The sequence below is a fragment of the Pteropus alecto genome, unplaced genomic scaffold (assembly GCF_000325575.1).
Source record: "Pteropus alecto unplaced genomic scaffold, ASM32557v1 scaffold60, whole genome shotgun sequence".
NCBI lineage: Eukaryota > Metazoa > Chordata > Mammalia > Chiroptera > Pteropodidae > Pteropus > Pteropus alecto.
This window is the reverse complement of record NW_006430726.1, coordinates 2116922-2133908: the sequence shown is the minus strand read 5'-3', so window position 1 is coordinate 2133908 and position 16987 is coordinate 2116922. Positions and strand designations below refer to the sequence as shown.

The 16987-nt window shown below is 52.3% G+C and overlaps 1 protein-coding gene across 6 annotated transcripts in view; it reads left to right on the top strand.

Moving 5' to 3' along the window:
- The window catches only part of NTRK3 (neurotrophic receptor tyrosine kinase 3), a 317641-nt gene that overhangs the window by 182927 nt on the left and 117727 nt on the right, over nucleotides 1–16987 (top strand). The window lies entirely within an intron of this gene.

The following is a 16987-nucleotide window of genomic DNA, read 5'->3' as shown; positions in this document are numbered from 1 at the left end:
GAGGCTCCCAGTCAGGCGGGGGCCCAGGCAGGGCCGGCCTTCTGTGCAGGAAACGTAGCCCGACTCTGCCCGGCAGCAGCCCTGAGGTCAGCAGGCCCCCCGCGCAAGCCTCCACGCTGGGGGTGGGAATGGGGGGGGACGGCCGGGACACTGTCGAGCTGCCCTGCAGGCCTGAGTGCATACCCCCTGGGAATCCGGTCACGGCCCCAGCACCAGCACCCCGCGCTCCCCCTTGCAGGCGTCTCACTCAGACCAGAGGCCTCAGGGCACCTGGTCCCTCCTGTCGCGCCCCTCCTGCTGGTTCCAGCTCTGCTCCCTACTTCCCCTGAGCTCTGCTTGAGCCTCCCCCAGTTCCCAGAGCCGCTGTGGCTTGGCCCTTGAACTGCAGGTGTTTCTCTCGCTGTGTCCCGTGTTCAGTTTAAGCCCATCAGCCCCAGTACACACCCTCCCCCCCGCCACGGCCCCTGCCACACACCCCCTTAAATGCCAGCTGCTTCAGAAGGGAGCACAGAGCCCCTGGAAACGGCCTTGCGCTGGAAGGGACAGATAGATGGGCGAGGTCAGGGCCTCATCTTCCGGACAGGACAACTGAGGTTCTGGGGGGCCGTGGGTTCTCCTTCTCTGACCCCGGGCTTCTTCCGGTTGGCTCTCTTGATCTCTCACTGGTCCCGGGGACCTCTGGTCTTCGTCTCCCCGAGCTGAGCTCTCTGTGCTTGGGCCACACTCGTTGTCGCTCACAGAACAGATGCTGTCCGCACCGGTCCATCTCACAGCAGAGCGGGCATGTGGCCACCCCATCCATCTTTGCCTCTGTTTTTCTGGTTCTGCTTTTAGCGAGAGGATTACCACAGTGGGCAGGACTGGGCTCCAATCAGAATAAGGTCATCATCTGCCTCCCAACCCGGGGTGTCCTCCAGAATCTGCCTCAGGGTTTATCGGATGCTTCCTGTCAGCGTCGGTTCTGGACCAGGGCTGGGCAAGGGAAGAGAAATTCCTGTGTTTCAGGCAGAGCGGGGCACACAGTGTGAAGAATCGTTCTGCTCCGGCTAAGCTCTTGTCTCAGGTCGGGCTCATCCTGGACTGGCCTGGGTGTGGCTGGCGGGGAGCCTTTCCGCGATGGTCGCGTGGGTCCGAGCTCGGGCTCAGGCCCACGTTGCTAAGTTTTCTAGGGTGGTGTCCGTATCCGAACAGAGACTCAGGCACTGCTGTGTTGAGTCTGCAGTCGATGCTCGTAGTCGCGGTCGTTACGTTCTGTAAAGTCACCGCCAGGGCAGAATTAGCGAAGCCGGAGCCATCGCTCCTAGGGGAAGTACAGGGTTAGGTTCCTGCCGGCTTCTGGTCACAACAGGTTCGTCAGCCGATCAGCGCGTAACCTGTCTCCTACGTGCTTCTGTGTAAAGACGTTGTATTTCCCACGCGTTATCGGATCATTGATGTCGCACTCGGGGCCCGCAGCATGACGCCTCGTGCCTGAACGAAGCCCGTCTAACACCCGTGTCTCGTCTGACACACCTGCCGTCTGCATGGCCCTCCTGCTCTGAGGAGCACTGGGCGGCAATTTAATGGCGCTAAGCGGACCACACGAAGGACGCTCGTCTGCAGTGTGATGAGCGTCGCCTTGCTCAGTCTCCGCGGGAGCGTGCGTGTCGGGCGACTCACACTCCCCCACTGCTCGCACGTTCGTGGATGACCGTGAGCGTGCCGCCAGTGTTGGTGTTGGGGTCACACGTAAGTTCTAGTGATTAGGTGAATGCGTAAATACGAAGTCCAGGCTCACCAAGGATGGGCTGTGCCCTTGGTGGGTGCGCTGGACTCCGGCGTGAAGCACGGCCCCTGGGGCACGGCTCTGCGGGGCGCATTCCTGGTGCGGGGCCCGGAGCACGCTGCCACAGGGCGTGAGCCTGGCACGTGGGAAAGAGGTTTCCTCCGGGCTGTCGGAATAGGTGGGGGTCCTGGGGAGGGCTGTGGGATCTGAGTGTCCTTTGGGCTCAGGGCCCAGCGCCCAGGAAACCGTGTGGGGGGACCGCCTGCCTTCTGCAGCCCTTTGGGTGTGCGGCTCAGAGCGGCTTTGCCAGGGTCCCGACAGGGCTTCTGTGTAACCAGGAAGGGGTTGTGGAGAAGGGGGCAAGCGGGTCTCCTGACAAGGACTTGAGGGAGTGGGGACACACAGTGCCTTATGGGAGGAAAGTCGTGAAGTGGCTCCAGACTGTCAGGCCCCACTGACGTGTGGGAGAGTGGCCTCTTCTGGGAAGCGGTGTGATTTGTCCTGTTAGTAGACAGCAGTGGCTCTTAATTGTTTTCAGAAAACGTGTGTGGCGATGACCGTGTGCAGCAGCCTCATCTGGGGTTTGGCCCATCCCCCCTCTGAGCAGCAGGGGCCGCCCCTCACCCCGCAGACCGGCCCGCCCCCTGCGGACATTCACAGGGGGGTGGCGGCGGGTCTGTGATTACAGAGGCTTCTTCAGTCCAGGGAAGTGACTGCCCGACACGTCTACGATGCGACAATGTCATAAATAATTAAAGCCACCCGCGCCTTGGCAGATAAATAAACAGAACATTTATGACGCTGCAGATAAGGCCAGGTTCACTCCTTGAGGAGATGGCAAGAAACGGGACTCGGGGAGGAGAGATGCTCATATGTGGGTCCCCTGTAGGTCCCCCAGGGGCCCTCCCCTCTGATTCCCTTCCTTGTCCGTTTAAGGTGGGAGGTTAGCAGAGGGGAAGCTTTGGGGTTGGGTGAAAGGGGTGACAGGCGGTGACTAGACTCACCGTGGTGATCCCTTGCAGGGTATACACATGTTGAATTATTATGTTGTTCATCGGAAACTAATATAATGTGATATATCAGTTTTACCTCGCTAAAAAAAATGTGTCATGTGGAAAGACATTGCAGGTGCCACCTGACTCTAAGCATCATTTTCCCATGTCCCCCAGTCCCGGATTTAACACAAAAGCACTTTTCTTTCTCTCCACCTCTGTTCATCACAAACGGTGGTGAGACCAGCGCGATGAGAGCTGCTCCCCCGCCTGGTACTCGCTCTGCCTTCAGCCTGGTCCGTGGCGTTTTTCATCGCGTGTCAGGGCGGCGAGGATATTCAGAGATCGCTGAGCACACGCCCGTATCGGACGCCCGCACGTCCTCGCCCACCTTCCCAGCCCGTCTCTGCACTTGACGTGGTCCTTATTCCGGGGATTCTGAAAGAGCAGAGCGAAGGCGCCCCTCCCGGGGACCGGGCACGGGACTGCAGCCCGACCAGCCCTCTCATTATGGCTTTTAAGTCCCTGGTTCTCAAAAGCATCAGGAAATGGATACGTCCGTTCCTGTCACACAGCCAATTTGGGGTGAGAGCCTACAGAATGAGACAGCAAGGGGCTGGTCTCAATGGGTCACTAGGGAGAATTATGAGGCATTCGTAGCAACATCGGGCCCTTGTGCACCTTTGACACCTGGCCACGGCACCGGGCTGCGTAGTCGTGCATCTCCCGGGGCTGCTGCCTTGCGGTCTCACGCAGGCCCGTTGGAAGGCTCCTGGGGTGGGGAGTCTCCTGTTGAAGGCCCAGGGGTTCTGTTCATCCCTTTTTCCAAAACCCAGAGGACGACGTGGAGTCTCGGTTGCGAGAGCAGCGGCCACGCGGGGAGCTCGGCTCTTCTCCTGCTCCCCGTCCCTCTGTCCTGGGGTCAGGACTTCTGCCTCCACGCACAGGCCGTGTGCCCCAGAGGAGGCTCCCCCACCCTCCGCAGCCTGCAGACGGGGACCTCGCCCCGCTGCCCCGCTGCTCAGGCTTCCTTTCCCTGTCGCCCGCTCGCTCCTCCCGCTCACACCTCGCCTCCGCAGGGGCCTTCTCCCCTCTTTCCATTTCCCCAGGACCCCTTGAGTCCCCTCCTCATCTCTTCACAAGACTCCACCGTATTCTTTTGAATCCCTTCTGTTCGTTGGCATCCCAGTCACTCACACAGTGCTGATTTTTCTCCCCTTCATCTATTCGGTAAATATTTATTGAGGGTTTGTGTTAGGCCTTCTTTTCAGCTCTGAAACAACAAGGAGCAAGGGATGCGTGGTCCCCACCCTCAGGGGCTCACTGCCGGCCACAGCTGACCTGCGAGGTGCAGGGCGGCCCCCTCCGCTCCCTTGGGACCTGCGAGGTGCAGGGCGGCCCCCTCTGCTCCCTTGGGACCTGTGAGGGGCCCCCTCTGCTCCCTTGGGACCCGCGAGGTGCAGGGCGGCCCCCTCCGCTCCCTTGGGACCTGCGAGGTGCAGGGCGGCCCCCTCTGCTCCTTTGGGACCGTGCTGGAGCCTCATGGTTTCTACTCTGACTTATCTGCTGCTGATTCACCAGCCTTTGTCCCGAGTCCCCTCTTTCCATACCCCACTCCCACACCTCCACCTGCCACCTTAGTGTCATTCCTGCCTGAAACGCCCGTCTCCCCTCCCCCAGCGCCCGCACTGAGGAGTGAGGACAGTGTCGTTTTGTGGCACCTTGCTTTTCAACCCGTTTCCAGGGTAAGGACAGCTCTGCTGATGTGCTGTGCAGGGTTGGGAAGCCCCAGGTCCCTGAAGTTAGGGTGGGTCAGCCTTCGTCTGGCTGTTGGCGCGTACCCCACTCTCTGAATTTATGGAACCGAGTCCCCAGGGAACCATGGTCGCCTTCAGATGATAGGATACTTGGCCCTGGGCTTAAGTCAGACTTTCTTATTCGTCCCTTCCTCCCTCCCCTCCCCCTTCCCTTCCTTTTCAGGTTTAGGTTTACAGACAAATTGAGCAGAAAGTACAGAGAATTCTCCAACACCCACATATTCCCCCCGCCACAGTGTCCCTTATTGTGAACATCTTGCATTAGTGGGATACACGTTATAATCGATGAAGCAACATTGATATGGTGTTATTAACTAAAGTCCATAGTTTACAGTAGGTTTCATTCTTCGCGTTGTACAGTCCATGGGTTTTGACAAAGCATTGTGCCGTGTATCCACCAGTGCAGTATCACGCAGAGTCGTTCCGCTGCCCTCAGAATCCTGGGGGGCCACCTGTTCATCTCCCGTCCCCAGCCTCCGACAGGCGTCGATCTTTTGACTGTCTCTGCAGTTTGGTATTTTCCGTGTGGTGTCGTTGGAATCTGATATGGTGAGCAGCCTTTTCTCATTGGCTCCTTTCATTTAGCAGTGTGCATTTTAGATTCTCCCATGTTTTTTTGTTTGTTTGTTTGTTTTCTTTTTTTGCGACTTGAGAGCTTTTTTTCTTTCCATTTGAATAATAAATACTCTGTTGTGTGAATGTGCCACAGTTTATCTGCTCACCTGTTGAAGGATGTTGTTTGTTTCCGAGAGCTGCCGTGAACTGGGTGATTTTAAACAACAACGATTTATTGTCTCAGTCTTAGAGGCTAGAACTCAAAATCAAGGTCTTGGTGGCCGTGCTTCCTCTGAAACCTGCAGAGGAAACCTTCCTCATCTCTCCCAGCTCCTGGTGACACTGGTGGTGTCCCTTAGCTTGCAGCCACATCTCTCCGATTCTCTGTCCTCTGACGGCATCCTGCCTATGTGTCTGTCTTCACATGGCTGTCTTATAATAACACCTGCCATGTTGGATAAGGTGCCAGCCCTACTCCAGCGTGACCTCATCTGACTTAACTAATTATATCTGCAGTGTTTCTATTTCTGAATAAGCTCACGCTTTAAGGTACTGGGTTAAGACTTTCACGTTTGTGGCGGGATGGGGCAGTGGACACAACCGATAGTGGACATCTTGGTTGCTTCCTGTGTTAGACAATTATGAATAAAGTTGCTGTGAACATTTGTGTGCAGATTTTGTGTGGACATAGATTTTCAGCTCATTTGCATAAGTACCTAGGCTTGCAATCGCTGGATCGTGCGGTAAGAGTATACTTAGCTTTTTAAGAAACCACCAAACTGCCTTCCCAAATCGAATCCTTTTCATTTCATGTTGTACTGGCCTCCGCCAATCAGCTCCTGCCCAGGGATCTCCGGGCACTTGTCAGTGCGCACCTGTCTTAGCGTGCTTTCAGGAGTGCACGTGTGTATGCCCGTGTGTGTACGTTCATGCGTGTGTTTGTATAAACCTTCTCTTGTGTTCTAAACTATACCAGCAACTGATAACTGTAATTCTCACTGGACCCACACAGACTAATAGTGAGTACACCTCATGTCTAACTTGTCAGTGGTCAGAGGCCCATTGCCATGTTCACTACAAAACTGGCGCCTTGATTTGTTGACCGGTGTGCCCATGCCGTCACCAAGTCTCACAGGGCTTCTCCGTGGTGCCGACCCCGAGCCCTCCTGGCCCTCACTCTTTCGGGCCTACTTTCTGCTTCCCCTAAAGCCTTGTCAATGCCTTCTCTTTCCCCACGTGTCATTTTCAAGCTGGCTCTGGCCTTTTAAGCCTCTCACGCTGATCCTGTTTTCCGCTGAGTCTCTACACTTTGAACATAGCTGTGTATTTAACCTCAGCCCCTCCTGGCTGGTCACCTCTTCACGCTACTTAATTAGATGTGCCCCTCGTCCTCCCTGGCTGACCTGGCAGCCCTGTCTTGGCGCCCTGTTCACAGGCCCTCGTTCTCACGAGGTTTGTCAATACCCCGTCGGCGCCGGTTTCCTCCGGCTCCCGTTCTCCTTCATTCCGCAGTCAGCAGTCATCTGCTGGGCCCTTAGTAAGTGCCAGGCACTCCGAAGGGGGCCTGGGTTAGAGGCGAGGACCTATCCTTCCTTACCCCTCTTTGGCTACATTGCAGCTGTCTGAAGGGCCTGGTCTCACTCTTTTTCCCCAGGGCAATTGTTTGAAGCATCCCGCCTAATATACCCGCCTACAAGGCAAGAACTTCCACAGAGATAACCCAAGCTGGAACTGCCAGGTCTGTGGGACTGGTGACTTCTTCATCTGAAATGAGCCAGTGGCTGGTCTCCTCCCCATCTCGTGGGCCGGGTGGCCATGGAGCTGGCCTTTTCTGGAAGAATTGCTGCCAGGGCCAGTTTCCCAGCTGTGGTGGGGAGCACGGAGCCTTTTGTGCGTAATGCAGTATTAATAGTGCATCGGCATGTTATAGATTTCTGTCACCTCGTATACTAACAAACATCGCTTAAACACAGGGTAATGACGGGTATTTATTCCCAGCCACTTAGTTCAGCATAATGGACATGCAGATGAAATATAGAAAATGGGCTCCTTTGTCTGGAAGGCTGGGGCCCCTCCTGGAACTGGTAGCGGAGGCGGCAGCACCTGCCGCTGCTACTACAGAATAAACCTAGCGAGGTTTTTCTCTAGCAGGAGTCCTCATGGACTTGCCTGATGGAAGGAAGGGGATCTGGTTACGGGGCTGGGCTGGGAGCCCCTCCTGTGAGAGAGCAGCTGGGAAGAGAAGGCCGGCGTCCCAGGGGCTCCCGTGTGCTCCGTACGGTTGATTTAGGAGGCAGCCTCAGCTAGGGCTGTGGAGAGAACAGGGCCGCCGTGGAGGTGGGTGATTCCGATTCACCCCTCCTTTGTTCTGCTGACTGGGCCTTGGCAGTCCCCATCAGGGGGACTGTAGGTCAGATCTTGGTGAGGACGATAGTGATATTTTGCCTTATCTTTTTTCACCGGTTAGGTATCTCCAGGCCTTGCTCACCCAGCAGTCTTTCATACAGCATTGTAAATGAACAGAAATTAGTATTGTTCCCCTTGGGCTTTTCCTCAATCCTATTTTCAGATCCAATTAGAATAAGTAGCAGACCCTTGAGAATCCTGTGATGCTAGATATGGGGAGCCTGAGGAGGAAAGGTTTACTCAGACACATTACAAGTTTCCTTTTTTTCCAGAAAGATCCACTGATGCCAGAACGGAATATTTTGGGAATCAAGGCCCTACGTGCTGGGCGCACGGGCTGGGGCTCGTCCTGAGGGTCTCAGCCCCTAAAGATTAACCTCTCTTGGGTGCTGATTGCCGTGTCCCCCAGATGCAGGGATAATCCAAGCCTGGCATTTTGTCATTTTGCCCCCTCATCCCAAGAAGAACAAATATCAAATGATTAGATTTCCCCTTAAATATTTGAAAACACTAAACATCCTTGAGCACGCACTTTGGAGCTGTAACCAGCTCATCCAAGGGGGCTGACTCTTGCCGTCTCCCCGGCCAGGACCGCCTGCCTCCCCGTCGGGTGTCATGACCTCATCTGCTCTGTGCCTGCAACCACAATCATATCCTCTAAGTTAGAGCTGCGTGCAGTCATACTAATTAAGTAATTAGGTATAATTATGCTCACTGTAAATACACATTAATTGGCTTAAAAAAGTTCTTGGGGGATAAGCATGCGCTTCATGGTGGAGGAGATGAAAAATGATGAGACCCCCCCCACCCCGGGCCCCGCCAGCCTGGGGTAATGCCATTCCGTGGTGGGATGTCAGCCCAGGGGACATTGTGCCCAGCAGCTGAAGGCGATGGGACACGGAGTAGCTCCCTCGTTTCCTGCCCGGAGCCCGAGGCGCAGAGGGCGGCTTGTCTCCTGGGCGTGTCCTGGCCAGTCTTGTCTTCAGGGAGCGGGAGGACCGGCTTCCCCGCCCCAGAGAGCCTCTTCCGCTCAGGAGATTTCTTTATTCGTTTCTCCTTCGAATGGATTCGGGCATCTGGTCTGAATTTTGGTTCTTAAGCGGGGAAATTCTGAACCAGCTGAGCAGTAATGTACAGGGGTCAGATAGGAATAAAAATGGGCTTTATTGCTAGATGTAAGAAAGTTTCTTGGACTTAAAGTCAAAATGGGCTCCTCGATGCCTCTCCCAAGTCTTGAACTTGGAATGCACAGACAGGAGTTGGGTCTGCAGAGCAGATGTTATCTATCCAGTTGAATGGAGGGTCATGCTCTGCCTCATCTTTTGCAAGTCAGGAGGCTTAGGGGCTCCCTGGAAAAACACACGTCGGGGAGTCTTCCTTGTCTGCATTAGCGCCGCCCATGAGCGAAATATGGTGCTTGATGGTGAACCCTGCCCATCTCACCCATCAGATACATCATTCGCTGTTCATAGGGAGGAGCCGAGAACACGGGTTGCAGGAAGGTCTGGGGGGTCATTTATCTCGTTCCCAAGAAGACAAAAATTTCTAATTTATGAGCATAGGCTAAAAGGCAGGAAAAGAGAAAAAAGACAACCCCCTCCCCCCCGCCCATTCTTAGCGATGGCAGGGGACTTTATTGTTAGTGATGTCCCTGTTAGTATTCCCTTTCCAGAAGCCCTTTTCCAGGAGAAAATGGACATCAACTCCATTTCCAGTGAATGAGCACATGAGTCATCCCCTGACGGGAGGTGTGCCAAAGAGGCTGGCAGCTTCTGGTTCCCAGTGTGCTGTATTCTTAATGGTCAACAGCTATAAAAATCCAAGCTCTTCCCACGTCTCAGCCCAAAAGCCCAGAGTCCCACTGTCCTTCCATCTTTAACGCAGGGCTTCCTAAATTGGGCTCTGAGAGTTGTTAATAAGGGTTCCTCAAAAATAATGTTCCATGGTCAAATAAGTTTGGGAAAACTTGGATGGAATAAGACTCTTACTGTGAGATTCTGAGAGCCTTTAATGGTAAAGGTCACTGCAAATGTCCGAGAAGGGACTTGGGTCTGCAGCATTTCTCACATTTATCGAGCCTGATTTTTGAGGTATACCTGTTGGCATCTCTGTGGACACAGCCGTTCAGTGGATCACATTCTGGGCCGTTCTGGGCTTTAGGGGTCTGCGTTTTGCCTCCCCAGCAGATGTCATCGTCTGACAGAGTGCCCAGACGGGTCTGAACCTATTTGGCACATGCGTTGTCGCATTTCTTCCCAAGCCTCTGGGAGGGACAGGAAGTGGCTGCGTTCCGTGGGAATGCCAAGAGTTGGGGTGGTGACATTCTTCAGAATTTCTGGCAGAGCACTAAGTACCCTTCATTCAAATAGATTAGGGGGTTTGTCTGTTGTTCTATGCCCAGAAGCCCTTACAGGTGCCTCTAACACGTCCTGAACCCCAGATCCGGAGATGCTGGTCATGGCTGAATTGTCACTGTATTCCTTGTCTCCAGGCAGCTCTGCCCCATAGGACTGGAACCTCGGCGAGCTGTTCCTAAGGAAAATGCATCATCCAGAATGTAAGATGCTCTCTCCCAAGCCACTGTTTCTAAAGCATTGTGTAGAAGGTCAGCGCACCTCTGTATTTCAAGAAGGAAATAGAATGCCCGGCATGGTGTGGCAGCTGAGAGAGGGAGTCGAACCCCTGGCTTTGGGGGACCCTTTTCCATTAGAACAGAAAGCGGAATGAGTGTGGGTGATCCTCAACCCTGGTCCCAGCGTGCATGACTGTGAGCAAGACATCTACCCTCTTTAAACTTAAGACAATGGGACTACCTCAGCTGGCATCTTTTTGAGATGAAGTGGCATGAGAATTTGAAAGGGCTCTGTCAGCTTGTATACGGGGCATGCATGTCATCACCCTTGCCTTGACAGCACTGTTTTTACAACTATTGGTACAATTCCTCATTCAAATAGCTTTCGGTGAGAACCAGCTGGATGGTTTCAAAAATAGAGATTTTTCAAAACTTGAAGTTATTTCTGATAAGATAAGAATCCTTCCCTCCAGTGACTTTTTCTCCCAACTCTACGAAATAGCATTTTGTCACCCAGATCCACAGCCACCGAGTTGCTCTTAGGAGTCAGGACGGAAATATGTTGGTTGTCAGGACATGATCGATGTCGATGAGCAGAGGGCTCAGGCCAGTTTCCCTTTGGGTTCATGAGACCGAAGAGCCGTGGGCACCGCTACGGGATGGCAGAGATTCGTGGCGGGGCTCTTTTGTCTTTTGCTCTTTGCTTTACCCTGCCCCTTGTTGGCAGACACTTTGTTGAAACTGCAGTGACTGCAAGCTCCCCTGCTCCCCCGTACACCCGCCAAGTGCCTCACACAGAGTTACGTGTGTCTGCGTCCATCTGGTACCCCCTGCAGTTGGGGCTTTCCTGGCCCCTACTCGGGGGACTTCGCTTTTGCTGCTTCTTATACACAAGTACACAGCCCCTTCATTCTTTCTCAGCAAACTCAGACACAAATGCACGCAAATGCAGGTCTCGTTTACGTTTGTGCACGTATCTTATCATATCAATCGGGATCATTTGACGGAAACTATTAGTCAATCCTGATGCACTGGGCTTAAACGAGAAGTTAACTGGTCATCACATAACTCAAGTCAACAGCTAGGGAAGGCTCCTGGTGCAGTACGTGCGAACTCTGGTTCTGCTTTCCTGTGATCCTCTTGCCTCTGCCTCTCTGTTTTACTTGACCACCAGAGTGGCTCCCCTCCTGGTTACAAAACGGTTGCAGCAGCTCCAAGTGTCACAACCACATGCTTGGATCAGGGGTGGCACAGAGATGTCTCTTCTTGCGGGTCAGTTAAGATTGAGAAAACCTTTTCCCAAAGCCCCTCACAGTCTTTCCCTCCTGTCCTATTGGCCAGAATTATGACATGTGTTTATTCTTAAACCAGTCACCCATAAAGAAAGGGGCGTAGGCACCTTAGGCTGCTCCGGATTATTCCCTGGGCATTAAACTCACTGTCTCTGAGGCACATGGCTGCCTGGAGAGGAGTGAATCAGAGTCTGTCAGCAAGGAAGAGAGGGAACGCTTGTTAGAAGTGACACTGCCAGCCACCCCGATTCTTCTCCGAGGATGAAACGTACGCTTACCTAGTCATTTGGCCTCCTGTTCTCCAGCAGGAGCGAGCAGAGGCCCCTTGAGGCAGAGGAGGTAGGAGGAAGAGGAGAACATTGATCTCATGTGAGTTTTCCTGCTTGTGTTTCTCCTCCGAGGGAGAGCAAGCTGGTAATTTGTGGTTTCGTCATTGCTGTTCTGTCTGGTAAATTGTCCCGCTAATTTTCAAGGCTATACTTTTACGCCCGAGCCAAGAAACGTTTCTTCGCGTGGTTTTTAGCTGGATCTGATTATCCTGGTTGAGCAAGCAGTGTGGGTTCTGGGAGTGGCCGTGTGGCCCTCGGGGAGCAGAGTTTTGGAAGAGTAGGTGGGAGCCTGCAGGGGTCGGTGAAGCCAGGGCGGGGTGGGGTAGTGAAGAGAAGGGAAATGACATTGACGGAACCCCTCCCAAGGGCCAGGCTCTGCGGTTTAAGTACGTTAAAATAATAATAGAATCCTACAGGGCATGGTGCCTACTGTGGGGCACTAAACGCAGTTTAAATGTAATCTTTACAAAAGGCGTGGGGAGCAGGCGCTGTGACAATCCCGTTTCATAGAGGAGGAAACTGAGTCACGAGGGACGGTACGACATTTCTGTACTCGCACAGCTTGGAAGTGACGAAACTGATACGACAGAGCCCGTCACCCTCCCTCCCCCTGCTAGGTCTTCCTCTCCACTTCAGATCCTCCCGGATGCAAGTGTGGGACCCCCGCCTCGCAGACTAAGAGACTGAGACTCGGGTTTAGCAACGCGCCCCTTCTCCCGGCCAGGCCGCCTCTCCCAGTCGGCTGACCTCCTGTTCACCGCACCCCGGCCTGCTGGGAGACCGAGGGTGGCTTGGGAGATTTGCAAGCAGATGCTAGTGTGGGGGACTCACGTTGCCTACCATCGAGTCAGCAGAAGGCAGTGTCTGTGTGGCATTTCCATGGCTCCTGTGTAGGCGGCCACTCCTCACTCCCAGCCCCGGAGGACGTCCAGAGGTTCCGAGGCCCCGAGGCGGACTCCCAGATGGGGTCCAGCTGGAGGTGATGCAGGAGCCACACTATGGGGAGGAGGATGGAAGTCCTGGGAGCCAAGTCAGCCTTTTCCTGGGCCAAGCCTCCTTTCACCCCATCCCTGGTGGGCGGAGTTTAGCTTGTCGCCCGGATTGTGGCAGGCCGGGCCTCTCAGCAGGCGTGGCGTTACCTATCGCCCCAGACCTGGAATTGCTGGGGATGCCGCATGTCTTTGCCTCGGGCTCTGCTGCGTCGGGTGGCCCTCTTGCCCTGGGTGGTAAAGAAGTGTTGGGGCTAAACGAATGGCTCATCGATTGGGTGAATTATGCGCAGTGTACTTCTGAAAATAGATTTTAAATATGTGCTCGGGGATTTGGGAGGATTTGTTACTTAGGCGCTTTAACTCAGTTGTTGCTGGTTTGACAAAGATATGAAATGTCTGGGCTGGGGTCATGTTGTCCGTCTCCCCAAGACCACCCCCCTCTGGAGCCAGGACAGCTTTCCAGGGGGGTGTCTGGGCAGGCGCGGGGAGGGCCCCTTCCCCTTCACACGTGCTTGTTTGCAAGGTCTTGGGTGGATCACGTTGGTCGGCCCAACCATTGCCCACCCTTCGGTACTCCCGGAGCGGGTGGAGACAGACTCTGGCTTCTCCCGCTCATTTCCTTTGCAGTCGGAGGGGGCGGAAGTCCCCTCTTTCTAATTTCAAGTTTTTGCTTTTCCTGGCGCTGCCACTCAGGGGAAGGACCGAAGGGAAGCCTTCGTGGAGGTTCGGCTGATCGGCCTGCTGGCATGTTCCGGCATCACCTAGTCGCCTCGGCGTCCTGGAATTCCAGGCCTGTGTGAGGGGCGCCTGGTCTGTGGCTGGGCTTCTCACGCCCACGTTTCTTTTGGCAAACGTCAGGTTCACTTGGAGACAATAGAAAGCTCAGGAAGGTCCCTCTGTGAGGAAGCAACCATGGCAGACGATACACAGAGACCTCCCAACACACCTAAAATTACTCACTTTCTAGATTTCTTTCCCTCTGGCCTGAAATGCCTTCCATTTTCAGTGCAGGGCAGGCCAGAGACAAGTGAGGGGTATTGTTAATGAGCCTCCCTGAGCAGAGGGGGAGGTAGGGAGAGATCACTTAGCAGTCTTTTTTCCAGAGCTTCTATTCTACTTCTCTGTCTTAACTTCTTTCCGCAAGGCTGTGTGTCTCTATATGTCCCTGGGGGTAATTTATGCCTAGTCAATCATTAGAAAAAAACAATATTCTCAGGGAAGGTAGGCAGTAAAAACAAAACCTGGAAGAAAAGAAAAAAATTACACTCTGCTCTAATAAAGAAATTACTGACGTTCTACATTATGAACTGTATTAATTTTTAATGGCCGAGAAAGGAGTTGATTTATAATGCATCATTCTCGGCTGCAGTGCCTGTCCCCAGCTAATAAATAAATGACAGGTCTCTTGTATTAAAAGTATCCGTCATTCTACGTCGTTGGAATGTAAATGGTGAGGGATGTTGACTGAGCGGCCCCTGGAGCGGACTTGCCCTGTGAGGCCGGCTGGAGAAGGGGCTGGCCCCGGGGGTCGGCCTCGTTCTGAAACGGAGGGAAGCTCCTTTTTTCCTCTCAGTCTCAGCAAAGTAACCCAAATAGCTCCAACTCTCATGGCCTGGGAGCAAGTTCCTAGGAAAGCGTACTGGAATGCTAAGGAACAGTTACGATGAAAATTTAAATCCTCGGTCCTCAGGCAGAGTGGTCCGTGACTTCTCCCCGGGTGCCTTGCCCGGGAGCCGTAGGATTTGCAAGTTCAGTAGCTGATGTGTTGTTGACGGTGATGTCCGATGCACAATTCTGGTTCATCTTTCTGTGCTTCTTAACAACAACAACAAAAAGAAATTCAATAAAGCCGACCATTTGTCTCTGGTTCCAAAGTAGTATCTACTCACTGTAAACACTCTGGAGAAAATCCAGAAAAGTACAAAGAAGAAAATAGCGATCACCCCACATAGCGCACCCAGCGATGGCCGCTGTGAATGTTTTGTGCACGTTCATGCCTTCTGGTCTCTTTTCTTTGCATGGATAGATGTACAAACAAATAGCACACAGACGTACATATGCCAACACATGCACATATTATGCAAAATGAGATCATATTCTGTATGCGGTTTTATCTCAATTTGTCACTTAACAATATGTCATAGGCCTCTATTTCATATCATTAAAAAATGCAGCTATTTTTAATGGCTGCATATGGGTGGCCGGGCCATGTTCACATTGGTGCCATTGTAAAGCTGGCAATCAGTCGATCAAAATGTGCTCCTTCATGCTCTGTCACATGCCAGCTCCAGAGTAAGCACAGTGCTGAAGAGAAGTCAGGACAAAAGATGGTTCGTACACAGAGCTCATAATTCTGGAGCGGCTGCCGTGCTGCGGAGTCCGTGCAGCGAGGCCGAGAGAGGAACAGTGGCATGACCCACGCAAAGGAGTTGACCCTCCAGCGGGGGAGAAAGGCCACGGCAGTTCCCAGTGATGCAGGCATCAGGCACAGAGACCCCACAACTAAGGGGCTGGGCGTGCTGAGAGAGCAACGGCTTGATTAAATTAGGGGAGCAGAGGCTTGGGGCAAGGCCCCAGAGAGGAAGGGGCGTTTGAGCTGCACAGCCAGGGAGGAATTAGATGGGCAGAAAAGGAAAGGAAGGGCCTTCCAGGCCGCAGCAGCAATAGCTGGAAGCAGAAAGGAGGTTTTGGAGGGGGCCGGGATGGAGGTCACAGGTGGCTGGAGAAGAGGCCCTGGAGCAGAGGGCGCAGGTCCTGTCGATGCATGACATAGTACGGGTTACCGAAACAATAATTATTAATTTATTCGTAGGACTTGCACTTACACAGCTCCAGGCTTTGTTTGCCACACTTGTCATTGTCAGTTTCTCAGAAGTAGGTAGTCACTTGAGAAATAAACCATTGACGTTATAATAATAATAAAAAAAAGGATAAAACAAAGTAGGTGTTTCTCTCTGAATTGAGGGATATCGCCGGTCAGACATAGAAAGACCCCTGCTCCAGAACGGAGCGAGATGAAGCAGTCGCTGTGTAGACCTTTCAGCACAAGGAATGTTACTTGGAAACTGAGATAACGTTTCGCGATGGCTGCCAGCAGGTTTTGACTCTCTGATTTATTCTCATTGTCTTCATGGGCTTATGAAAATGGAAGTTTGCCTGGATTTTAAGACTAGCATTTCTGTCCTTCCACATATAAATTTATTGCTTGATTCGTTGTGTATATTTCTAAACAGACCAATGCCTTTTGCTTTTGAAAAAGAAACGGGAAAGTCTCTGAAGCCGCTAAGAAGAGGAATCAGAGACCGCGTTTCTGTGGAGAAGCTGCTCCCATGTCGTGGGAGAGCTATGCCAGGCAGAATCCCAGGGCATTAATTTCTGGGGCACCCGAGAGAGCTTGTATTTTTGCCATGTTAAAAAGTGGCAACTCAAGATCAAGTCCTAGTTGGCCTTGGCTTTATAACCAGCCAGTTGCATTTGCAATATGATCCTCGCTTTTATTTTTGCCTTCAAATCTTGGACCTAAAATTATTCCAGCAATAGGACTTGGCTGAAAGCAAAGTTTTTCCTTTCTTGCTCTTAAATTCTCTTTCAATTAACTTCCTTGGAGAACATAGAATTTTAAAAATCTTTTAAAAAAATTTAGCAGTAATTTTACTTATTTTTAATTTTTAAATTTTTGTTTATTTTTCCATTCCCCAATCCCCTCCCCTTTGGCACTCACAGCTTGTCCTCTGTATCAGTGGGTCTGATCCTGTTTTGTTATGTGTGTTTGTTCATTTGTTTATAGATTCCCCATATGAGTGAGATCATACGGTATTTATCTTTCTCTGTCTGATTTATTTCACTTAGCATAATGCCCTCTAGGCCCATCCATTTTGTTGCAGACGGCATAATTTTTCTTTTTATGGCCGGATAATATTCCATTGTGTGTATATACCATATATTTTTATCCATTCATCTACTGATGGACATCTAGGTTGCTTCCATAGCTCGGCTATTGTAAACAGTGGATGCAGAGGTGCATATATCTTTTCAAATTAGTGGGTTTTTTCTTTCCTATAGTGTCTGCAGCAATTTACAGTCCTACCAATAGTGCACAGAGTTCTCTTTTCTCCACATCCGCACCAACACTTGCTGATTGTTGATATATTGATGACAGCCTTTCTGGCAGGTGTGAGGTGATATCTCATGGTGGTTTTAATTTGTATTTCCTTGATGATTAGTGACGTTGAGCATCTTTTCATATGTCTGTCGTCCATCTGTATGT